Here is a 26,476-nt window from a genome sequence, read left to right on the forward strand (position 1 = left end):
TCGTGGAAGACAATTTTTCCGTGGAGGAGTGTAGGGTGTGGTGGGCGGTGGTGGGGTACGGTGGTGGTTCAGGCGGTAAGGCGAGTGTTGGGAAGCGATGGGGAGCGGCAGATGAAGCTTCACTCCACTCTCCCGCCGCTCATCTCCTGCTGTGCGGCCTGATTCCTAACAGGCCTTGGACCTATGGTTGGGGACCCCTGCTGTAGAGCACCAAACCCCCATCTGCTCGTGAACTGATCCACTGCCTCAATCTGAGAGTCAGAAACAAAGCAGGTCCTGGACACGGTGGCCAATTTCAGGTGCTTTGCTGACATATCTAAAATAAGCTAACTGAGAAGAAATTTCACATGATATTTCTGCAGTGAGAACTTTCTTGAATTTCAGCTTCTTCATTTGTCAAGGAGTCCTTGGATTTTGGAACTTTTATTAGCAAATCTTCCAGATATCTAATCACTAATTGTCAGATATAAGAATGCACTAAAACTTACTTGAATTTCACAATTTAAAATCTTAACTTTAAAAAATATAACATGTAGCCCAGTGTATAAGGCACAAATATTCAATTTAATGAAACTTGTTTGGATTTCTATTTTCAGATTTGGCAAGCAATATTCACGGTCACTTAAGGAGCAGCATCTAGTGTATTACTGTTACCTGTGGGTGGCTGCATAGAAATTTATAGGCCTGGGAAATGCTAGGTAATGAGGATGCTCCATAAAGAGGCACATGTCACCAGGGAGAAAGTCATCCAAGTTGCATCACAATTGTCAAGAAATATAGCTACTCAGTCACATGGGGTATTTTTCATGGTCTTTGCTTTATTCATTTCATGTGCATTTTGACTAAAAAGATACATTGTGCATTTTATTATCTCTTATATTTTCCAATAAATACAAACGTGGAATGCTTTTTTTCTCTTTTCCATTCTTCTCAGATGTGTGATGACCATCAAATAAGAGAATAATTTTGAAATATAGCAGTCCATTTGGGCTGCTATAACAAAATACCATAGACTGGGTAGCTTATAAACAACACACAGTTATTTCTCAGGAATCTGGAGGCTGGAAATCTGAGGTGAGCGTGCCAAGTAAGGTAGGGTGAGGGCTTTCTTCCAGGTCACAGACTATATCCTTATACGGTGGAAGGGGCTTCGGAGCTTTCTGGAGGCTCTCTCATAAGGCACTAATCACCTCCCAAAGGTCTCACCTCCTAATACTATCACCTGAAAGGTTAGGATTTGACATATGAATTTTGGGGTGACACACTGATATCTGTGATTTATAAGAAATATATATCTGGTCATTAAAATATATATTTCTCATCTATATTTAGCTATGAGCTATATTCCTGGCTCATAGCTCCCCAAACCCTAGGAATTTCCTAAGTGCTAAGGATGATAAAACGTGTCTTTTGTTATGTTAATGAGATGACTTTTGGAAAGCATCTAAGGATGGGAGCTGGTTGCCAGGAGAGCCAGTCAGGGTTGGAACTTTCAGCTCCCGCTCAATCCCCCACCCCTCCAACCTCTGGGAAGGGGAGACAGCCTGAAGTTTGAATCCATCATCAAAGCTAATGATTTAATCAATTGTGCGTATGTAATGAAGCCTCCATAAAAACCTAAGAGGACAGGGTTTGGAGAGTTTCCAGGTTGGTGAACACGTGGAGGTTTGGGGAGAGTGACTCTCCTGGAGAGGGATTGGAAGCTCTGAGCCCTTTCTGCATACCTCTCCCAGTGCATCTCTTCTGTCTGGCTGTTTCTCAACTGTATCTTTTTATAAAAAAACAGTACTCTAGTAAGTAAAATATTTCTCTGTGTTCTGTGAGCCACTCTAGCAATTTAATCAAACCCGAGGAGGGAGACTTGGGAACCTCTGATTTATAGCCAGTCAGTCAGAAGCACAGGTGACAACCTGGGCTCATGTCTGAAGTGTGAGCGGTGCTGGCGGGGAGAGAGAGCAGCCTCCTCCACTTATTAATTTAATTCAATTGTTTATTTAAATCATCATGAACTCACAGATATCTATTTTACACTTTGTGTTCTAAACTAACGCTATTTTGTTTATTTTGTTGCTCAAATTGTTCCAGCATTTGGCCATTGGGAGCTCTTTCCCTGGGCTCCTGTTTTCCTTTTGACATAGCCCCATCAATGTTTTGTTTTTTAGTACTTCTGTACTTTCTGGCACTATGAGATTCTCCAGACTTATTTTATATATTTCTTACCCCAGTCCTAGAACTAGCCATTTCTCCAAGGAGCCTTGGTTTCTTTTCTGAGTGGATGGTATTAGAAACCAATGTGCTTATCATTCCTGGGGTATTGTCACTTCTAGGTCTTCTCTGCTGATGGAGTGAGGAAATATATGTGTATATATATTTATAACATCTATAAATATTTCTATATGTAACCATATACATCTATATTAAGCTAAACTTGAGGTCTTATTGACATCTCCCGTTATAATCAGTCACTAAATGGGTCATCCCAGCTTCTTCCCCTTGTTCTTCTATAACCTGCCACAACAACATTGAGAAATCAGGCTCCCACCATCTGCTATCCATTTATTTACTTCAGTTATGGTACACATGGATAGCAGTATCATCCTATGGGAAATAACTAAACTTGAGGTCTTATTGATATCTCCCATTATAATCAGTCACTAAATGGGTCATCCCAGCTTCTTCCCCTTGTTCTTCTATAACCTGCCGCAGCAACATTGAGAAATCAGGCTCCCACCATCTGCTATCCATTTATTTACTCTTCAGTTATGGTACACATGGATAGCAGTATCATCCTATGGGAAATAACTTTATTACTGTACTCTGTACTCCTATGGGAAATAACTTTATTAATTTTAGTACAGCGCTTATAAGCACTTCCTTTTGCCTTTAGTCCTGTAGTCTCCACTCATTTCTAAATTTATTTGGGTCAGCACATTTCCCCCCTCGACTCCCCTTCACTGAAGTTGTTTCATATACAGTATTTGTAATACAGTTATATTCTCTTATCATAGTTTCATTCCTTCTAGAGATCCTCAGGCCTTATAAAAGATTAAAATTTTTTTTATAAATTGAAGTTTACTCTTTGTTCTATAAAGTTCTATGGATTTTGACAAATGCATAAAGTCATGTATCTGCTAGTACAGTATCATACAGAATCGTCTCACTGCCTGACAAATCCCATTTGCATCACCTATTCAGTCCTCCCCGTCTCCCTCTGAAAGCCTTGGCGACCAGTGATCTTTTTACTGTTCGCTATCCGGAATGTCATATAATGGAAATCATATAGTATGACTCTCTCTACTTTTAAAGAGATTAGTAAATAAAGATCTAAAACCCACACTTTTCTAAATATACCTCCAACCACAATTTTCTGAAGAGTATCTTGTCATTCACAGACATTTGATGTAAAGGAATTAAAAAATTTAAAGCATACTTTCTTGTAAACTTTTATGAGTCAAGAGAAGTAACTCGAAGTACAGTGCTGATTTAGTCTTCAAAATCGGTAAGATGAATTTTAAGGTTAAATAAAACAAACAAATTCACGGAAAAAGAGATCAGATTTGTGGTGGCCAGAGGTGGGGTGTGGAGGGAGGAGGAATTGGAGGAAGGCATTCAAAAGGTACAACTTCCAGTAACAAGATAAATAAGTACTAGGGCTGTAATGTACAACATGATAAATATAATTCACACTGCTGTGTGTTATATAGGAAAGTTGTTAAGAGAGTAAATCCTGAGTTCTCATCACAAGAAAAAACCGGTTTTTTTCTATTTCTTTAATTTTGTACCTACAGGAGATGATGGATAGTCTCTAAACTTACAGTGATCATCATTACATGATGTACGTAAGTAAAATCATTTTGTTTTACACCTTAAATTTATACAGTGCTGCGTATCAATTATATCTCAGTAAAACGTGAAGAAAAAAAAATTAAGGTTAAATATGTATTGTTTTCTTTTCTATCTCAGCTTTTCTAACTCTTGTTTCCCTCCCACTGAAGAGCTAAGGTTTAGCTGTTGCTAAAAGAACTTTAAAATTGCAGGATGTAAAATTGATCTCAGGCAGTATTTCCAACTTGTTTGGCTGTCAGACACAAGAGGAGTTTTAATTTCTTGGCAGAGCACGAATGAGGTCTAACTGTCCACCTGGAATAAAGTGGACAAGAAAAAATAACACTGGTCACTGGTGACATCTGTATTTGCCAAATGCAGTGGACACTCCTCTGTCTTAAGCTTCCCTGATTTCTCAGCAGTGATTGATCAGATGCACACTCCTCACTTCCGGAAACCTTCACCTCTGTTAGCTTCCAGCCCCTACATTCTCCCGTGTTTCTTCTACCTCCTGCCACTCCTTCATGAGTGTCTGGAGGTCCTTGAGGTTCAGTCCTAGGTACCTTTCTTCTTCATTGCTATCCTCTCTCTCGATGTGATGTCTTCCGTTCCCAATCTCTAAGTAATCTGTCTATGTTTTCTCTAGGCTTCCATCTTGACCTCTCTCTTGATCTTATCCCCCACATTTCTTAAAGCTTTAGGTACTGAATTATTCTGAAAAGTAAAGGGAACTTATTGAAAAGGGAAAGGACAAGTTTTAAGCTCTGTTTATTTTCTTGCAGTGGCCTTTCAAGTGGATTCTTATGACTTCAATTAACTTAGAATTTCCTACAGGAAATATGTATGCAATTCTAAGTTTTTATCAGGAAGTTATATCCACTTATCATTGTTTTCCAACTTCCTTTCTGGGCTACAAATTAGCTGTAAACATGCTGAAAGGAATCATCTGCTGATATGCTTCTGGCCAAAAATATTTGTTTTGGCCACTTACAGGAAGTATGTCAATAAGGTCTTTATAAATATTGGTTACTTTGTTCCTGGACAGGTGGCCTTTTCACTGCCTATTAATTCTCAGCCTTTAGGTGGCCTTCTACTAGCACAGTGTTTTCAATCTTAGCTACACATGTATAATTACATGGGGAGCTTTTGAAAAGTGCTGATGTTTAGCTCCTTTAGAGATTCATATTCAATGGACCCTGAGCAGTGCCCAGGTAGAGATACGTTTTCAGAGATTCCTAGGTGATAGGAACATGAGGTGAAGTTTGAGAACCACTGACATCTGTACTAGAACAAATGATCTTTGCATTAATTGAGCATGGTATTCAATTCTGCCTCATTTCTCTCAGCCGGGTGACCTCGGGCATATTGCTTAAACTTGCTGAGCCCAATTCCTCCTCTGTAATACAGGATGGATAGTGTCAGCACCACAAAAGCTTGTTTTGAAGAGTATATAACTTAACCTAACTTGTCTAGCACTTTATAGGATCTGATAGAAGTTTAACCCCAAGTACAACCCTTCTTCATGACTATCTCTCTCATTTTTCTTCCCTGGTAATACATATATATATATTAAAATAAATTTATTTATTTATTTATTTTTGGCTGCATTGGGTCTTCGTTGCTGCGCACGGGCTTTCTCTAGTTGTGGCGAGCGGGGGCTACTCTTTGTTGTGGTGTACGGGCTTTTCCTTGCGGTGGCTTCTCTTGTTGCGGAGCACAGGCTCTAGGCACGCGGGCTTCAGTAGTTGTGGCACGTGAGCTCAGTAGTTGTGGTTCGCGGGCTCTAGAGCACAGGCTCAGTAGCTGTGGCGCACGGGCTTAGTTGCTCCGCGGCATGTGGGATCTTCCTGGACCAGGGCTCGAACCCGTGTCCCCTGCATTGGCAGGCAGGTTCTTAACCACTGTGCCACCAGGGAAGTCCTCCTGGTAACATTTTTTTAACCATTAGTGTATTTTCTTTTGTTCTTCTAAAATGTAAATGTATTTCCACAGCAGCACTTTATATCCTGCTATTGTTGATAATAGCCATGAAAAAGCAGTGGTTCAAAAATCATGAAATGGGATCTTGTGTCAGCTGTGCTTCCTCACTTTGTTCTTAATATCTTTATATTAGATACCTGATAACTAACCTCATCCTTGATACACTTCCAGGTCTTTCCTGTTCATTTTGGAACTATGTTTGACATTTATACCCTCTTCTAACCCTTTGAAAATCCCTGGTTTCAATCTTGTTATGCCCATAGGCGGTGATGGTGATGATTATGTTGAGGATAACTGTGATGTTGTTTCCACTACCCCTGACTGCAATCACAATATGAAAAGGAATCCATTTGTATGGTCTAAGTGGGAGAACATGAGTTAAACAAGCACCTTTTTCCATCAGCTGAGATATGTGTTATGGATATTTTCAAATTCTTCTTTTTTGGTTGAATCAAGAGCTAATGCCTAGAGCCAGCCTAAAATCTATTTTCTCAGCTATTTGTGGCAGCTCATGAGATAGATACTTTTCTAATGAGATTGTTCTGAGTTCATGAAAAAAGTCACTGATAAGCTATTGACATCAAACAAATTATTTTGAAAATGCAATTTTAATTTTTGTTTTCAGCTCTACCTGAAACAAAGAATACTTATTCTGTTGAAATTTTAATTGAAAATGTTTCTAGGCTGTAATCAATGTGGATATAATGCCATCTCATTACATAAAAAATGAAATACTAGATGTAAAGTCCAAATTAATGGGGAGAGGAAGATATAATCAATATTTTATTCACATACTGGTGATTTATTTTGTTGTTACAGATAATGTACTGTTCAGAAGTATTTTAATCCATAAAGGACCATCTCGAATCCATTTGTGAAGTGTTCGATTCAAAAAGACGTAATAATTCAACAGTAATACATACCCCCCAGACCAAATATCATTAAAAAAAATCAATACCACATTTTCAGCATAGAGAATGCAGCATGCCGCACTTGACTCAGCATAACACAATTCTCTTCCATGAAAAGTTGCAGATCAGTTCAGTGACTAGGTAGACTTTAAAACAACTGAAGAATAACAAGGAAATGAAGGGAAAAATGTTTCTTTAAAAAGATAGCCAAAGATCTAAAGATGACCATTGTCCTGTTGTGGTTTATAAATGACTGATGAGAAAATAGTATGGACATCCATATTTACCCCAAGCTTAGTTGTGCAGGGAATTAAAAAAAGAGAAGCAAGGAAGGAGATCTTGGGGCAGATAGCCAAATTCCAAGGTATCCATAAAAGCAGAGGACAGCCAGCCACAACGTACCTAATATCATCCTGCACAATAAAGAAGACTTGTTAAACTGGGAAGTCCTTTTTATTACTTGAAGGAAGGATGCAGATAAGTCAGGGAAACACCAACAAATTGATCGCAAATATGATGGAAATGTTAGTTACATAAGTGAGTACGTAATGCTCAAGTCTTATCTGGGACGAAGTTTCAACTTCCTTTTCCTATCAATGTTATTCCATAGATTTCGGGGGAAACAAAAATGGTTTCCACATTAGGGCATTCGGATAAGCTAAGTCAATATTGGTAATGAAATAATTTAAGGCAGGTAGCTAGAGGGAGGCTGATAAACTAACAAGTGGCTGTCATGTTAATGCACACTTGCTGATGATGTCATAGGAGCTTGTCTGCTGGCTTCCCCCAGCCACACTGTCAGGTTCTTGACGTAGAAAGCTTGCTCACGCTCGGTGTTCTCTAAGAAGTGCCTCTCACCAGACTTATTTGGCAACTCCTCCTCTAAATCATCTCATACAAAGCTCTGAATTGTTGTATCTGTTCAGAGAGAGTCATTACCTCTGAATTCATTCCTAAACGTTGCTCTGCCCTGTATCACAACTGTAATTCACTTTAAGCCAGCTCAGTATAATAAAGTATGGATTTGCACAAAAGCTTAATAATTTGGGGATGTTGCATCTGGTTACTGAGAGGGAGGGTGAGAATGGCCAGAGAAGGTCAGGATTGTAAATCCAGGCAATACACTATGAAATGAATCTGAAGGAAGGTCCCGAACTGGATGCCAATCCGGCAGGCAGGAAAAACAGATAGCGTACGTGTACCTTTGGCCCAAACCAAGCCCAAGATCTGGGGCAGGTGACTCATAGAGATTCAAAGGTTACACAGTTAACCCAGGTACAGTTGGAAGGCAGCCAGCAGGGATCAGAGACTTAGTTTCCAGAAGATAAACGATGGAAGACACAGACTTTAGAGGAACTAGAAGAACATGCAGAGACATGAAAAAGTAGGCAGTAACTAAAACTGAATACTAGCAACATGGAAAACTAGAACCCAGTAGGTTGGGACTTGTGATACCATGGGCCATCAGTGAGAACAGCTGGACAGTGACTTGGAAAGCTGTGGGTAACCAGGGCACCTTTGAGTGTCAGGCCTCAGGCCAGGACGATGCTTGCGTCAGAGCAGATTAATCAGTAGCAGATGTTTGAGTAACACAAGGGTGGGAAGTCAGACATGATTACAGGGGCGATCTGTCTACCCTAACACAGAAATTCAAATATGTGGAACTTGGTTTTTTCCAAAGCTGTTCAAATTTTTAGGAATGCATTTATTGAGTAAAATGTCATACCTTCTTTTCTCCTTTAATATATTCACTCCAAAATTTATTAATTGCATATTGTGACTCAGGTAACAAACCAATCACTTGGGATAAAGGGATACAGATGACATGATTCCTGCCTTTAGCAAACAGGTGGATTAACTGATACTTGAAATATCAAGTAGTTAAGTTCAACAGGGAGATAAGCCTAGGGTAGTATAGGGTACAATTTGGGAAGAGGAAGCTAGATGAGGCTTCCTGCAGTGGGACAGCAACAATCTGAAGTGTAATGGGTGAGTATCATTTATTCAGGTAGATGGGCAGGGTGAGGGGCAATGTAAAATGGGGAAGAGGTCATTCTAGCCAGGAGGACTGCAAGGCCAATATAGGAGTTGAGAGATGGTAAGCAGTTAGGCAAGAACTGCCAAGAAGTGGGAGACAATGAGATTAGAAAGATGAGCAAGGGTTGGATCCAGGAGGGCTTTGTGTACCAGGATAAGGAAACTTAGTGTCATTCTATTTATTTATTATATTTTTTCTTCCAGTTTTATTGAGATATAATTGACACACAGCACTGTATAAGTTTAAGGTGTACAGCATAATGACTTGACTTACATACATCATGAAATGATTACACAGTAATTTTAGTGAACGAACATCCATCTTCTCCTATAAATACAAAATAAATAAATAGAAATTTTTTTTTCCCTTGTGATGAGAACTCAGGATTTACTCTCTTAATTTGCCTGCCACATGGGTCTGTATTAAGCAATCTGGCTGGTAGTATTCTCATGTTTACCTTCCCCTTCCAGATATTTTTTCCCTTCTCTGAAATCATAGTCCTTTATAGTATTATTTCAGATAGAATTATTTTTGAACTCTTTTTCTTTTTCTTTTTCTTTTTTTTTGCGGTACGTGAGCCTCTCACTGTTGTGGCCTCTCCCGTTGCGGAGCATAGGCTCCGGACGCGCAGGCTCAGCGGCCATGGCTCACGGGCCCAGCCGCTCCGCGGCATGTGGGATCTTCCCCGATCCCTGTCCCCTGTATCGGCAGGCGGACCCACTGCGCCACCGGGGAAGCCCTGAACCCTTTTTCTTTTAACATAATTTTTTTCAAAGCTCTTACTGAGAGAGCCAACTTTTGGTTTGGCTCAACCCTCCTGAAAATAATACAATTTAATATTCCACCTATAAATATCTACCACACATGAAAATATTCACTGTTCTAGGCCAGACTCAGGTAGGAAACATACAATTTGATTCTTAAAATATGGAAACCCTTGACAAAAATTTTAAAGGGACAATCTGTGGTACAAAATTTTTGTTTTTGAGAGGGATGATTTTAGCTTGGTTTTAACTTCTATTGGTATTACTTATTAGCGTTTATTGTTTCTTTTCTACTTGCTAAAGTAATGCATAAACTGAAGAAAACTCAGAAAATATATAAAAATATAAAGAAAAATTCTATTCTGCATAATCATTTAAAATATTTTCATATATATTTTCTAATCTTTTATTTATACATATGTGGTATTTTGAACAAAATTAATGTCATATTGAACATGATTTTTCTTTTTGAAATTTACTTTCATTATTTAAAATAGCAGTTGAAAATTATGAGCAGGGGAGTGACAAGGTCAGATTTACCATTGAGATAGCTTACTCTGGTGACAGTGAAGGCAATGGGCAGTGGTGGGTATTATCACGAAACAAAAAAATACACGTGTCTTGGCTATCCCCCAGGGGTCATCCAGATACCTCTTCACCAGTTTTTTTTTGGCCCCAATCTTTCAGTATAATTCCTTTCAGACCTCGAACAACCATCTAAGCCATTCACCTGCATGGGAATCCATGTGTATCTGCACTTTGGACCACTTCTCCTTCCACACACACAACAGCAACCTATTTGGATTGCTTGCTGTTGTGCCTACTGGAAAGATTTCCTTTCATCACCGCCCTTGAGGACGAATGCTGAGTGGGACTGTGACACAACAGAAGTCCGTTTTTGCCTGCGTCAACATTGCACTGACTCATCTGTGCACCAGGACTGTTACTCTTCCTCGGTCAGGTGGTTGGAAGGGACCAGCTCTCCCTTCCCCATGAGACCTTATAAATAAGCTGAGGGATTTGTGTTAATACAAAAAAGGTATGTAATGCGGCAGTCTGGGCTGCCTTTTCATATAATTTACTGGTGCCTTCTAGATCTGATCCTGAATGCATTATTTATTCCTATCATTCTGTCAGTGAATTAAAACATCGCTGCTATGCACTTCTGATCTTATGACTTGGTAACGACATCCACCTTGCTTTCAACAATTAAAAGTAACACCCCATTGCTGCTGTTCTGGAATCATGCCTTTTGGCACTAGAGAGCAGAGCTGTATGGTACTATCTTCTACTATAAATACTGTGCTTCAGAGGATATCCCTCACTGAATTTCTTAAAGATATTTCTTAAAGATCCCCCTCATGCCCCATCCACGCATTCTGTTGCTCTAGTGAAGGTATTCTCTGGGCCCTCCCAGGAAACGTAGACATGGATTGGGTTCTTACCTAATAAATCCACTTGAATATTCCAACCTCCCTGATCCTCTGGCCTCTTTCTTACTACTATGCTAAGGACGTTCTGGCATGTCTACCTCATTTATTATGGACCCATCATGTTTAAACTTCAAGAAAGCATCCCAGCAATGTATTGGGACTGGTTCCCCTTTTCCATAAATTCTCCTTTGTTTGGTTTTATATTTCTTCCCTTGGACCAACACCCTCAGGATCCACTCCTACATATGTTCTCTCAGTTCCTATGGTACAGATTAGCCAGGTTCTGTGTTTCCTTCAAGTGTAAGGTATTTCCTCCCAGAGTATGACCTCTCTATGCCTATATCAGCTATGCTAAGATTTGGCCTGGCTACTGGCCTGGAGGTAGCGAAGGACATGGGGTTGGCTCTTGGGGAGGACATGTCTTGAGGAGGTGTCAACTTGTAAGGCACCTGCATCAAGTGAAGGCCTTTCAGAGTGTCCAGCCTGCTCTCCTCTTCTTTTGCCTTCATGGAAAGTTTAGGGGAATATGAGAATTGAAGATTCTCAGGCTCATTCAGGAAATATTCCCATCCCAGGTCTCAGAATTCCCCCTTTTTCTTATAAGAGAGATATGGTTTGGCATGGGTGACTCTTAAGTCTATACATTCAGTTTCCTTTGCAATCTTGCTAGTGTTACTGTTGGATTCTGTGCCTGATATTCAACACAATTTGTCCTGCAGCTGCAAGAGACAAGGCTCCTTCACAGCTTCTATTTGGCTCTCTGGCTTTCACAGCTTACGTATGTCAACGGTTTAATACCCCAAGCATATCATTTAATTTTTTCAAGGAGAACCAATACAAGGAAGTATTATCAAGTTGGCTACTACCATGGGAAAGTTAACAAAAGTCAACCTGCTCTACAATCCTATAAGTATCATTGTCTCTGTGCCATTCAAGTGCTATAGCTGCAGCATAACCCAATACCTCATATCCAACTATATCTTATCTGAATAAACCACAGTTAAAAACAACAATACCTACTAATTGTGATGCTACTGCATGCCATTTACTATAAATAATGGGGTCCTTAATGCCATCTTATTCATAAGTGATCCACCCTATGAAATGCAACTTAGGATCATCTTTCCTGGGGAAGAAAAGGAGAAACAATTATCCATAGGCTCCCACTCCCCATTTGTCAAAGGTTCACCTCCTGGGACAAATCACCTGCACTTCTGGGTTGTATATGGCTTGGCAGGGAACAGGTTCCTCTGGTGTCTCACTCTGTGGTGTCAACAGAGACATCCCAGGGTGGAAGGAAAGGTGTGCCTGGCACAGGACTGATGAAAAGCACCGTCAGGCTGCACCTGCAAAAGTAGGTCAGAACCCATGCAGTACTGGTTGTTAGGGCTGTGGCTGGACTGAGAGACAGTGCAGCTGAGGAGATCTGAAATGGTGTGTAAGCTGTCCCCTTAGTACTAAGATACTGTAGTATCTTAGTAGCCATTCACCGTTTTTAGGGAAAAAATGTAAACCCACTTAAATCCAAATTCATAAGTTGAAAACTAATATGTTAGGTATTGTGCTTAGTAATGTAAACTGAGTATAACATTAGTAAAACCATATCATTATAGAGCTAGAGAAATAGCAAATTAGACTCATCTGGCTCTGTGTGTGCAATTTTTGATGAATATTGTGTTTAGGAGATCTTAAAGTTGGAAACTTGTCAGGAGGGATCTGAAGGTCTGACATTTTCTCCACTCCTTAGGCGAATGAACGTGCAAAGGAATCAGCCTGGGCTTGGTGCAGAGCTACCTGGACTAGATTTCTGAGAAATCTAATGTCAGCCAGAGAAGCGCCCCAACTGAGGAACTTAAGGATGAACCAAAGCTTCAGAGCAAAAGCACGTCAGCTAAGTTTGTACCGATATGCATGGTGGAGTACATACACATTAGTCTTCCATGGACTACCATAAGGGACCTTGAACTTTTTGTTTGCACATCAGTTAAAATAATACTGAAAATCTTTTTATTTCTTCCACATTAGGTTAACAGCTAAAATAGTTTGCTCTAAGTTTAAGTTGTTGAAAATAATGTAATTTCTAGCCAGTTATAAGTATTAGCCCTACAACAAACTGTCAAATAATTAAAAAAAATTTCCAGTGGAATCTTGAAATAATAGCAATTCAATAGCCACGATACCTCATTTAAATATGGGAACAAGATTATTTTAATAATCAGAAAATTTATATATACCATTCCTTTTCTTCTTGAATTTTCCCTTCCATTCAACTCCCTCCACAAAATTTTAATCTAATGGAATTTTTTTATGCTTGGATGTCTTATATTGATTACATACACTTTGTAAAAATTAAGTATATGAATTGATATCTGAAATTAACATGTTTTCTATAAGCCTCTAATAGATCTAACTTTATTACTGTTGTTATGACACAAAGCAACATGCTTTGCAAATTTTTATAGTTATATAATTATATCTATAAACATAGAAGTAAACTTGATATGAGAAAGGCTCACTCATTCATATACAGGTCTATGGGACTGCAAGGGTAAGCCCCTCTGGCCACCGGTGCCAGGCGATCTAGATGAGTCCCCTGGGAGGCAGTTTCAAAAACCACGGCACCAGGCACAGAACCCGGACCGCACATGCGCGTGATAGGTATTTCCGGAGACGCGGGCGCTTAGAGCGCGGAGCGGAAGAGCGCGAACATGGCGCCGCCCTCCTGTTTCTGTTTCTGGAACGCTCCACAGCGGGCCGCCAAATGAGTGTCAACTCAGACGCTTGCCCCTTGGGCGAAGCTCCCAGACAAGCTGAGCGTGTCCCACACACAGTCACGGAGCAGCCCGGTCGTCGGCGGCAACCGTGGGGCGGGTGAGTCCGGGCTGGAGTCGTGTGCGTTTTCTAAGCTAGGTATTTCAGGGGCTTGTCTCTCAGGTGCAGGTCTTAAAAGGTTGAAGATGTCCCATGTGGGGTTCAGGCCCTTGTCTCCTCGGGGAGAAGCTCCCATTTTGTGTTCCCTCCTGACGGTGGGGCGCTGTGCTGGGAGGGGGTGGGGTTTATGGTGAGATTGTGTCCCAGCCTCTCCTATCGGGTTTGATGTGGACCTTCTCTTGTTTGTCAGGCAGGTAGGAGTTGCTTAGACAGTGTTTAGGTTTTTTTGCAGAGGCAGTTGTTCCATACGTAGCTGTAGGTTCGGTGTGTTTGTGGAAGGAGGTGAGTTCGGGAACCTGTTAACGACGTCATCTTAAACTGGAACCCCCGAAAAAGGTTCATGATAAAATACCTTAGCTTATCATCTGCATCTGAATATTACTGATTATGGGAATGAGACGGGGTTCAATGGAATAAAACAGCAGCCAAAAAGTGGAAAATAATAGGTATACAAAAGGTATTTTAATGATAGCTTATTCTCATTAATCTAAATCTACCAGATATGTAATAAGAATAAATAAGCAAACACAGAAGCGATTGACGGAGGATAGCTGTCAGAAATCTTGGTGCCCAAGTGAAAAGTGAATATGGATTTTCACGTATATAGTTGTGAAAGGGAAGGTCCAGAAAGATCTCTCTACTTTGGTTGTATTCTCAGAACGAAGCTGAGGATCGGGAAAATCATTGCTTTAAAGTTACCTATGCTTGCTTAGCCTTGGAACATTTCTGTATGACTCAGGGGTACTGGCATCCCCATTCAAAGACCCCTAGGTATTTGCCATGTTTTATGAACATTATGAATTCCATCATGATCCAATAGAACAAAAGCCATGAGAATAATAGAGTGTGTGCATAAGCAGGGATGTGCATTTACACTGGAAATAAAAGTAGCAATCAAGGTAGAGCTAATTTTTTTAAAAAGCGAGAAAATGAGAAAGTTCATGTCTGAATGCAGTGTAGGAATGATTCTGAAAGAAGAACGGGCAGATCAAGCAAATGTGAGAAGTATTGATTGTATCCTACCAGCAATATCAGAAAAAGGGATGATGAAAACGTATTTACTGAATGAAAAAAAAAAAAAGAAACCGGAAAAGAAAACTGACCTTTTAAGCATGTGGCTAGAGGATTCCTGCTACCACTGCAGGTCAATGATCGGATTATGATTCAGGAGAAGACGTGCAGGTTTTGGGCAATGTAAAGCCTAAGCTTGGTGGCAGTGTTTCGATGACCTCTTTCTCAGTAGATTTCAGGCCTGGTAGCATCTGGACAATATCAAAGCATCTGGACAAGGCAGCCTGCGCAGGCACCTACAAACTCACGGGCATCGCCAGAAAGGATGCTGCAGGCCTCAGCAGGCTTTCAAAGTGACTGTGAGTGGCCACCCCTACTAACAGTGAAGGTTTCTCTGGGTCATACTCATGCTGTCTCCAGATTCACTAAAGATTTATTATACTTTACATCCTGGTTTTCTATATTGTAGGGGAATCAAGAATGGGACTGTATTCCCACTTTCAGCAAATCAGCATAAAGAAAGCATAGCAGCCCAGAGGAGACAGCTGGGAGGGTAGCAGGGCCCGACTGGTGGGGCTCTGAAGCTGCAGTGTTATCTTTTAATTAACAAATCAAGTAGACATTTTAAGCTCCTATATGTGGGTGTATTTGGTTTTGTCTTAATCTTTATAGATGATGTTAAAGATAATAATTACCTTTTTCTCACTTACAGTCCTTGGAGCTCTCTTCATTCTTTGTGCTTATTTACGCTAGGCACAATTCAGATAACACTCATTTTAAAAGTTTCTAACATGTCAATCATATATCCATTTATTCATCTATTCAAGATATATTTATTGTGCAAATGCTATGTACTTGGCATTGGAAATAAAGTTGTGGATCAGGTGGTAATTATCCTTGAGCTCATGGAGTTTAGAGCATCATAGGGCAATAGATATTAAAAAAGTAGCCTAATAACTAATTGTATTAAGAATTTTGAAGAATAACTTTAAGGCACTATGTAAGTGTACGAGTTGTCAACTAAGTTGTAATTTCCTTGAAGTCAGGGACCACTTTCTATACTTCTTTTGGGTTTCTCTGTAGCTCCTAACATAGATCATAATATAGAGTATTAGATGCTCAATAAATATTTCATTGATTACCATTTCTGTATTTGAGGCTGAAATGATTAATGTCAAATCAAACAGTTTTACTTCCTCACTGAACAAACGTGAAGGCTGTACTGTAATTTTAATCTGTAATTTGTACCTGAAGCCACTGTTTGCAAAACTCACTGAAGTTGTGACCCTTCTCCTAGACCTGTGCTCAGGCCAGAGGCTATGTTTAAGTAAGGTCAGCTGAATTCTTGATCTCTGAATCCTGTTGATTGGTTACTGGGTCTCAGTTCATAGCTCTGTTTTTTTTTTTCATAGCTCTGTTTTTGTTCAGTGGGCCTCCGTAGAGTTTGAAAGCAGTTCTTTGACTTGCCCTTGGTGTAGTTGCCCCTCCCCTACCTGCCGGGTGGCTGCTGCTCCAGCATCCTGCCACAGATCTAACATGGTGGCTCAGGGTGCTCAAGGTGGCCTCAGCAGCTCGACTGTGTTTCAGGATTTACAGTGAAGGTTAAATGGGCTGGTAGGTAATGCTGTTGGAACCCAAGGAGTTTCGTGTTAGTGTTATGCCACTGCGGTATGCTTGCTGATTGGGCAGGAGCTTCAATCCACTTGACGGTTAACAACAAAATAGCAGATCAAATCAGGGCCAAAGTGTCTTTTAAGGGATTGTCTAACAGACAGGCAGTTTTTGTTTGTTTTTTTAGCAAGTAGCTGTCCATGTACTCTAACATGGTGATAACTTTGAACACTAAGGCATCACTTGTTTTTCCTGGAGTAGCTGATATATTGGTTTGGCCAAAAAGTTTGTTCGGGTTTTTCCATAACATTTTACGGAATATTAACTCAGTCATTTTCAAAATTATTCTTAGTCCATAGCAGTGGGCCTATGGTTATGTGCAAAGATCCTTGAATGTGTATTTCAAAGGGACCTAAGAGTAAAAATTGCCTTTTTTTATGGTCTCACAAAACATGTTTTTGTACCCCTTGAATTTTCATGCATGTCTTTTTCTGCTGCAGTATAACAAGACGGGTGAGAACAACTTCATCTGTGTATCTTTAGTGTATATCACCTTGCTCTAGGACTGAGAATGTATTCTGTTGGGGGTATAAATAAGTAAATAGATGGCGACTGCTGAATATATGATGCCATTTAAGATGGGATTTTCTCAGAAGACTCGGGAGAACTTTTGACAATGGATCCTGAATTCCTTCATTGAGTATGAAAGTGAAGAAAATTAAAAAAAAAAAAAAAAGATTAGAGCTACAATCTCACGAAGTGCCAGTTCATTACATGAGTAGAGAAAAGTACTAGGTCATATGTTCCGTTTACTGCTCTGGTATAGAAAACCTTAACCTTAGGAAGTAGAATGTACAATTTTAGAGAACTCTTCTGGGCAGCCAGTAGCTAAAAACATGTTTTAACCTGTGGGTCTTTATTAATAGATAATTTGCACATCAAAAATTTTAAAATTGATTCTCTTGGGTCTTACAGGTAAAGAATCACACTACGTGCAAACAATAATGATGATTCTGTCTCTGCTTCTTTTAAATGTATAATTTATTTTATTAGTTTGGTCAGACTTTTAAAACAGTGATAAATAATGGTGCCTTCAGGCACACTTGTCAATGGAAATTCCTCTTGTGTTTTGACAGTAGGTATGACATTGACCATTGGTTGTTGAATGAAGAACATTTTTTTCTATTTTATTAATATATTTTAAAATTATCAAGAATGAATGTTTAATTTTTTCCAAATGCTAGTTCAGCATCTATTGAGATGGTTGCTTTAATTCCCTTGGTTATTGATGTGATCAGTTACATTACAGATTTATCTTTTCTGTATTAAAGAACCATTCTATCGTTCTTGGAATGTTTCCTAACTGGCCATGACCATGGTGTCTTTTTTTTAATGTTTACATTACATTAAAGGTTTGTATTTGCTAATATTTTATTTATAAATTTTATACTAATCTTTATAAACTAGATGTGTTTGTAGTTTCTTTTATCTGCTTTGTCAGATTTGTCCATAAGGATTATTTTAGATTGTAAGATTAATTACAATGTGTTTCATTTTTTTCTACACTTATTAAGAGCTTATCAAAGGAATTATCTGTTACTTCAAAGAAGAGAAACATTTTCCCATCAACTGTGTAGGCCATGCATTATTTTTTGAAGGAATGTCTTTGACGACTTTTCCCAATTTATTCCATGGTTATCAATGTTTTACTTTTTCCAAATGAAAACAATTTTGTCATTTTTTGTAGCTTGCCCTTTTTTCTAATTTCATAAAATGTGTCTGTGTTTTTTTCCTCTCACCTCTCTGTTTTTAAACTGTATTTGTCCTAGTTGGTTTATTTCATTGTTCTTTTAAGATAGCTTTCGAATTTATTTATGAATTCCAATTTACCTCTATTTCACTATTTCTTAGTTTTTTGATTTGTATTTTATTCCTCATTTCTGCTGGTTTTCTTGAAGTTTGTTCTGTTTTACTCTTCCTAACTTAAGTATTTTGCCCATTTATTTTATTTTTTAGAAATTAATTATAAAATCTTTGAAGTAACTTTGACTATACAGCAGTATTGTCCAAGTTTTTATATGTAGTGTTCTTATTTTTGTTATTTTCCAAATGGTCTGTAGTTGTAATTTTGGTTTCTTTTTCTATCCAAAGGGTATTTAAGAGTAATTTTCCTCTTCTAATTTCCAAATTGTACTTAAATAAAAAAAATTATTATAAACTATTTTGTGGTGAGAAAATTTAACTTATATAATTCTTGTCTTTTGAATTAAATGAGTTTATTGTTCTTGTTTTTCTTTTTTGCAGCTGAGTAGAAGGTGGTGGGGAGGGTAAAAGGGCATAGTTACTCCTTTTTTCACAGAGTAGAATAGAGAAGGTAGAAAGTAACATCTGCCTTGTTCCTTAGTTGTAACTCCTTGGATCTTTGAGTCTGGGAACATATGGGGAGAAATAATGAAGGTCTCCCTACATTCTTGTTATTGGTGATTTCTGTTCTATGATGTCAAGTTGGAATGTGATGTGAGTAGAATTCTGTGTAGGTTTATCTTAATCTAATTTTCTCTGTTTTGTGATCACCTATTACTCTTAAGTTACCAGGTTGACTGTTTGTTTTCTTTTTTAAATCATTTTTATTATTTTTTTAAAAAATTGTTTGAATTTTGGTGTGTTTGTCCAGTGTGTTAGGAATTACTATCTAGAGGCCAATATGAACCCAAACTTCTGTTTCTAACAACTTTGACCTTCTTAAAATTATTGTTTATCTTCTATTTTATTAATCTCAAAACGTACAGAAAGGTAAAAATAAATAGATTAATATCATCCATAATTCAAACATCCTTAGATCACCAAAGTATTAATATTTTGGTGAATAGTTTCCTGTTTTTTCTGTTAATTTTTAATACAGTTGAGCATACATTAAGCTTTCTACTTCTTTAAACCCTTAAGGAAATTCACTTGAAGGAAAGATACGATCTAGGAAGGGTGGATCTAAATAATTCACCCACTTTCAATAGGAAGGCAAAACAATTTCTTCTCACCAGATGTCTGCAGCAAATCCTGAATCACCGCAGAGAGCAGTGAACACAAGGTGGGAGGGGCGTCAAGGAACAGTGAACATGCACACAAAGCATCCAAATTAAAACTCACTAATAAGACTAAGGACAGCTGGTATCTGTATAGATAATATTGTATAGGAGGTGAAGCCAGGGATTATGCATGTTATGTCTTTACTGTTGATTACATAGTAAAGATTAATAAAATGCCCAATATTCAAGAAATCCTAGTCTCCTCAACAATTCATGGTAGTAAAGATAAGCCTTTTTGAAAGAAATGAATTTTGAGCAGTTTGAAGAAAGAGTAAAATAACTTGCTCAAAGAATAATCTGAATATATTTTGCATGATTGAGAATCTTGGAAGAATGTAGAGATATGAGGAGAAATGCACAGTCAAGCGTAGGTGTCTGTTTTTACAGAGGCAAAAGGAATATGAGTGTGGAGATGGCAAGCAGAAAATAAAATTCAGCTGGACTAATTGGAAGACTAGTATTTATGAGGTGGGACTCCTGTGTTTGTGGGGGAGAATATGATGCAATTTAGAAAAGATCAAAACATTGTCATTCTTGAAAAAAATTTCCTATGAAGATGGATAGATAAGGATTAATGCTGGATAGAAAGAGTGCTTGTTAGGGAAGGTTAGCTACATTATTGCCCCAAATTTACAGTATTACACAACACCAATTGTGCATCAATGCTTTGGCCAAATGCCAGGAGAACACCCAACAGAAAATCTACTAAATCTGCTGTGGAGCCAGTAAACAATTGGTTTCTGAAGAAACACATTTTGAAGATATTTTATATTCATAGACATTAGAATTTGCCTCTGTGGTTGGCAGAACACTTTAAACAGTAATGTGAAACCACTTGCATCTACTAATTGCTTACTTATTCAATTGTCTTTTTTTTTGACCTGCGCAGTAGCAGGGAATAAAGAGAAGCTGGTAATGACTGCATAATTGCGGACCTATGAAGCTCAGGCTCAGATCTTTGCTGTGCCCCTAATTTACTGGTTGACCTGGGTCAAATTACTCCGTCTCTTAGTATCAATTTCCATAGAAATAAAACAAGAGATTTGAATTCTTAGCTCTCTATGTTCCATTTCAATGTTGAAGTTCTAGAATTCTGTGAGTCAGATTCCTGTCAGTGCTGTGTTAGGTGATAATAATTTCATATATATTTCATATATATATAATGATTTATATATAAATAATTTTATATATATGATTCATGTATGATTCATGCATGATCATATATACGATTCATGTATGATCATATATGATTCATATATATGATTCATATATATAATTCATATAATAATTTCATATATATATACACACACACATATGCAGATATATATTCTTTTACAAAACACCTTTGAAATATTGTAATGATAACAAATATTTATTACTTAGTGTTTGCTAGGCACTGTACAAGCATTCTCTAATGCAAAGAGGCATGTAGTGTAGTGGTTATGGAGTGAAGTCTGTAAAGTTCAGGCTCTCCCCGCCACCACTTCTAGCCAGGTGGTTTTAGTTAGGTGCTTTTGAAACTTGAACTTGCATAGGAATCATCTGTCAATCTTACTGAAAGGTAGATTTTGAATCAGTAACCTGAGCTTGAAATTTGGCATTTCTAACAAGCTCCCAAATGACGCTGATGCTTCTGGTCCTTGGAGCATATTTCTGTGCCTCAGTATCCTTTTCTACAAAATAAGGATAATAATAGTATTTATCTACCTCATACAGTTGCTGTAGGGATTAAGTGAATTCATACGACCAAAGTACTTTAATAGTGCCTGGTATATAGTAGCACTTAGCAACTGTTGGCTATTATTATTATCAACCTTCAAATCAGCCCCACAGGATAGGTGCTCTTGTTGTTCATTTTCCTAGGGAGAAAACTGAAGGTAGAGAAGTTAAGTAAGTGACTTATTCAAGGTCACATTATTAGTCATAGAGCACAGGGCCTTGACTTTAACTGGTAGTTTTTCATGATTTATGTAGGAAGCAGCTGCATAGACTTGTTTATTTTTTTCATAAAAAATGCAAGAACCCAAGTTTTAAGCCCGTAAGTCCCACTGTAGCAAAAAAAGTCACCACAGCTTTACTTAATAGCTTTCTTCAGTGTCTCTTTATTCTCAGGAATTTGTTTCCGAAGGTTGAAAAGCACGCTTCATGCAGCACTTTCAGTCATGCTTTCAGTGCACACAGAGATGGTCTACAGTTTCCATCTTCTCGTATTGAAAGTTTCTGCTCCTCTTCAAATCATTTGCTTCTTCACTCTTTTTCAGCATAATTTCTTTATCTTTCCATTTACATTAGCTTTGTCATACCGGGGACGGAAAAAAAGAAGTAAATGACTAGGTTCATTACCTAGGTGAGAATATTTTCAAAATAATACCATAGACTTCCTGTCAAGAGTGTATGTGTTATGCAATGATTTTCCAGGGGTGGTGGCTAGGCTGTACCCTTGTGATCTCTGGGTACCTCTGTGGGAGGCCAGGTCAAGAGGAACTGTCTTGTGACTGACTTTGTCAGTGTGAGAAATAAGTTTACAACCTGAGCTTTAGACAAAATTTTGTTAAAGTGTATGGTTTGTACACTTATCATCTGGTAGTTCCTTTCTGAACTCAAAAGAACTTAAAAGGAGTGTGGATGACAGTCAGCAAACTAAGCTGCTAATGGCTACTTGAATCAACCCTGGCTCAATATTTTTGCTCCTTTATGGAAAAAGCAATGACCCAAGACATTTTTAGAGGCACTAATAGAAGAAAAGGGAATTAATGTTTTTCATTCCTAAAAATATTAATTGTTTACATTTTTAATTGAATTTGGGTTGAAAAGCAAATCAAAAATATTGCATTAAAATGTGAAGTTGAAGAAAATACCATATTTATTCCACTGTTAGAGATTGTTCCCAGAGATAATTTGATAGGGCTCATTGTCTTTCTGCTCTGGTGCACCAAAGCTATTGCTCCTTTCATCTAATTAGTTTTGTTCTCCAGGTTTTCACCTGAGCAGTTACAAAGTCAGTGTCTGGAAATCAATAGATTATAGAAGTTTAGGGATTTGTTATATTTGGAGAGCAAGGATGTGAAAATGCAGCATGTCAGAACTTATTTAAATTAGTCAACAGAAGGGAAATTAGATCTCCCAAAATAGTAGCACTGGGCAGATCATACCAGTAATTTAAGGGGAAGTGACCAAATTTGAGAAGTGAGGACTTGCTATAAATCTCAGCATCTTTACTACAGGTTTCATTTCCTCATACGTTCTTAAAAAGGCATGTTAAGAATGCATGCAGCTGGTTGTATCTTTGGACTGTAAAGAGTAGTTTTTCATAATTTCTACTCCTGGTACAATACAGTTGCTCACATTTGCTCGTTTATACGTCCATCCATTCATTCCATACGGATGTACTGAGATAGTACTGTGAACCAGCCTTGCCGATGGATTGATTATGGAGAGTCTGAGAGAGGGAAAAATCAAAGAGTAACCTTAGGTTTTTGGCTGGATAAATGGAGTGGTAATGGGATAGTCTCTCATTTACTGGGAGGCTGGAGAAGGAGATATTTTAGAGGCTGTAGAGTAGGATTCCCGAGTTGGGTTTTGGCGATACTGAGAAGTGTCCTGTAGGTGATTGGATATGCACATTTAGAGTGTGAGTGATCAGGGATGGTGATTTGGGCGTCATCATCATATAGACAGAATATAAAGCTATTGGACTAGATTAAGCACCTGGGGAGTAGGTGTAGTCTTAGGTAAGAAGGTCTAGACCTGAGATATGGTCACCCCACCACATTCGCTTTAGCAGAGAAGAAGGATTCTATGAAGTAGATGGAAAAGGAGCAGCCTGTGAAGCAGGAGGTAAAGTCTTAAAGTGCGTTGTCCTGGAAGCCAAGAAAAGAAAGTGTTTCATGAGGGACATGATTAACTGTGCTTGATGCTGCTGAGAGTTAGGAGATGGGGACCAAGCGTTGACGATTGGGCTTGGCGACGTGAGTGAGCTTGGTGGAATGCTGAGTTAACATCTGATTAGAGGGATTGAGAACCTGAAGACAGCTATCACAGGCATCTCTTTTTTTTTTTTTTTTTTTTTGCGGTACGCGGGCCTCTCACTGTCGTGGCCTCTCCCGTTGCGGAGCACAGGCTCCGGACACGCAGCCTCCGAGGCCATGGCTCACGGGCCCAGCCGCTCCGCGGCATGTGGGATCTTCCCGGACCGGGGCACGAACCCGTGTCCCCTGCATCGGCAGGCGGACTCTCAACCACTGCACCACCAGGGAAGCCCAGGCATCTCTTTTTAGGAGTTTTTCTATAAATAAGAATAGAAAAATGGACCAGCTGCTGGAGGGAGATTGTGGGGTCAAAGAGGGTATTTTTAAGAGGGACATATTACAGCATATTTGTATAGTAAAGAGAAGACTGGTGTTGCAATCAGAAGAGAGAATAATTGTGGAAGCAAAGTCTTTGAGTAGGGGTAAGGAAATGGAATTAAGATAATTAAAGAAGGGGTTAGGGGCTTCCCATTTAGGAAATTATTTCCTAAATGATTCTATTTTATTAGGAAAATAAGAGGCAAGAATTTCAGCTAACAGTAAGGATGGAGCTAGTATGGAAATTTGGGGAGAGAAGAGAGATATGAAAAGAGGTGTTTGTGGACTGCGAAAGTCAGAGGAATGTAGAAGGTTGCTGGGCAGTATTTTTGAGATTTGAGGTCATAAAGATTAGTCAGCATAGTTCTGTGTTTTTCTCTAGCCACATTCAGCTGCTCAGTTGCAGATGTGCAGTAGATATTGAGTTAGGTTTTAGCAGGTTTTTTTTTTTGGCCACACCACGTGGCGTGTGGAACTTGCCTGACCAGGGATTGAACCCGTGCCCCCTGCAGTGGAAGCGCAGAGTCTTAACCACTGGGCCACCAGGGAAGTACAGATTTTAGCAGTGTTAAACTTTGTCAGATAAGTATGAAGGAAGCCAACTAGGTGAGGATGTATGCAGGGAGTGATTAAAATGATGGATCTTGTATCTAAATTTGGTAAGCAGTGCAGGAGGGACTTGAGAAGGGTAGGTGGTAGGACCAATGGACTGGATGTCCCAATAGAGCCAAGGGAGTTTTGGAGTGAGTATGAAAGAAAGAGTGAGATGGGAAGATAGAAGTTAGACATTAGATATTGATATGCTGGAAACTGAGATTATGGATCTCAGTGATGACAAAATCTAGGGTATAAACACTGAAGTGTGTGCTTGAGGTAAGGTTGAGGGTAAGGTCAATTGTCAGGAATAGGTCAAGAACCTGACATGTCATAGTATTCCATAGTATTAAATGGGTCAGTTATTTGAATATTATGATCACCAGTAACTCACAGGAAATGTGATGGAAGACACAATCCAGGGGTGCAACTTTTCAAGGAATGAGAGGTTATGACTAGGAGGATGGTAGATAATTGATAGGGAGGGATGGCAGCTGCGAAATCTATTTTTATAGTCATAACTTTAAAGGGAGATCGAACAGCATAGTTACGTACGTACTTTGGCAAATTCGGTTTGTCAGACAGAGATCTACAGTAGGCAGATTGATGGGTTTTATCAGAGTTGGAGCTTTTGCTGTATAGTTATGCTAAAACAAAAAGGGAGAAAGTGAAAGGTGTTTCCAAGGCAGTCATTCTAGTTAAGGACTAATGGAATTCAAACTGGGCAGGAAGAGAGGGAAGACATGAGAAGAGTGATCAAGAGGGAAAGTAGGATGATAGTGGGTTGGAAGGCTCGGTAAATGGAAGCGAAGCATTGCTGCAGAATGTGTACAGAGTGCCCAAGCTGAAAGTTTAGAACATGGTGTTCAAAGAGTGGGAAGTTTGAGGCTGTTTTGAAGGTGGTACAGTTAATGGTGATGACAAGATAGAATGGGTGACTGGGCTTGGTGGAGGCAGTCTTTGGACTTGAGGAGGTAGAGGAACTGAGACACCAGAGTGTTGATGCCATTATTGTAATTATTTTCTGACAGGAGTAGGGGCAGAAAGGAGCTTGTGTAACAGCTAATAAAAATTAATCAATAAGTGATGCAGAGCGACCAGGATTTGTAGATGAAGTAACAAGTAGGGGGAGTGTTAGGCTTGAACTTTAAGAGATCTGAGCTTTTGAGCAGAGAGAGAGAACTGGTTTAGAGGGAGCAATGGGCGCAAGGTGGATAACTGCTCCATTTCCAGACTTTGAGGCATGGGAGGGTGCGAGAGGAATAAATCTTCCCCTCAGGAGGACTGTAGAGGAGACTCGTGTCACCACAACACAGACAGGAGAAGGAGGTGTTCAGAGAAGAATGGAATGAGCTGGCTGGAGCTGAATAAGAAAGTACCGCCAACTGGGTGACTTAGAATAACAGAAATTTATTGTCTCATAGTTTTGAAGGCCAGAAGTCTGAAATCAAGACATTGACAGGGGCATGTTCCTGTTGAAGCCGTCAGGGGAAAATCTGTTCCAGGCCTGTCTCCTAGCTTCTGGTAGTTCCTTGCCTGTGGCAACATAAATCCAACATGACGTTCTTCCTGAGTGTGTGCCTGTTTCCAAATTTCTCCTTTTTATGAGGATACCAGTCATATTGGGTTAGAAGTCCACCCTACTCCAGTATGACTTAATTCTAACTTAAGTAATTATGTTTGTGATGACCCTGTTTTTTTTACATTTTATTTTTAAATTTTAATTTTGTTTCTTCCAGTTTTATTGAGATATAATTGACATACAGCACTATATAAGTTTAAGGTGTACAGCATAATACTTTGATTTACATACATTATGAAATGATTACCATAATAAATCTAGTGAAAATCCATCATCTCATATAGATACAAGATTAAATAAACAGAAAATATATATATTTTTCCTTTTGATGAGAACTCTTAGGATTTACTCTTGACAATATTAACAC

The 26,476-nt window shown here is 38.9% G+C and overlaps 1 long non-coding RNA gene across 1 annotated transcript; it reads left to right on the forward strand.

Moving 5' to 3' along the window:
- The first annotated feature begins 1,013 nt into the window (after positions 1-1,013).
- On the forward strand, positions 1,014-18,692 carry LOC125964040 (uncharacterized). Its single transcript, XR_007476558.1, has 4 exons — positions 1,014-1,074; positions 3,789-3,835; positions 10,206-10,557; positions 12,699-18,692. It is a non-coding gene; the product is annotated as an uncharacterized LOC125964040 (long non-coding RNA).
- Positions 18,693-26,476: the final 7,784 nt, after the last annotated feature.

Source organism: Orcinus orca, chromosome 3 (assembly GCF_937001465.1).
Source record: "Orcinus orca chromosome 3, mOrcOrc1.1, whole genome shotgun sequence".
Taxonomy (NCBI): Eukaryota; Metazoa; Chordata; class Mammalia; order Artiodactyla; family Delphinidae; genus Orcinus; species Orcinus orca.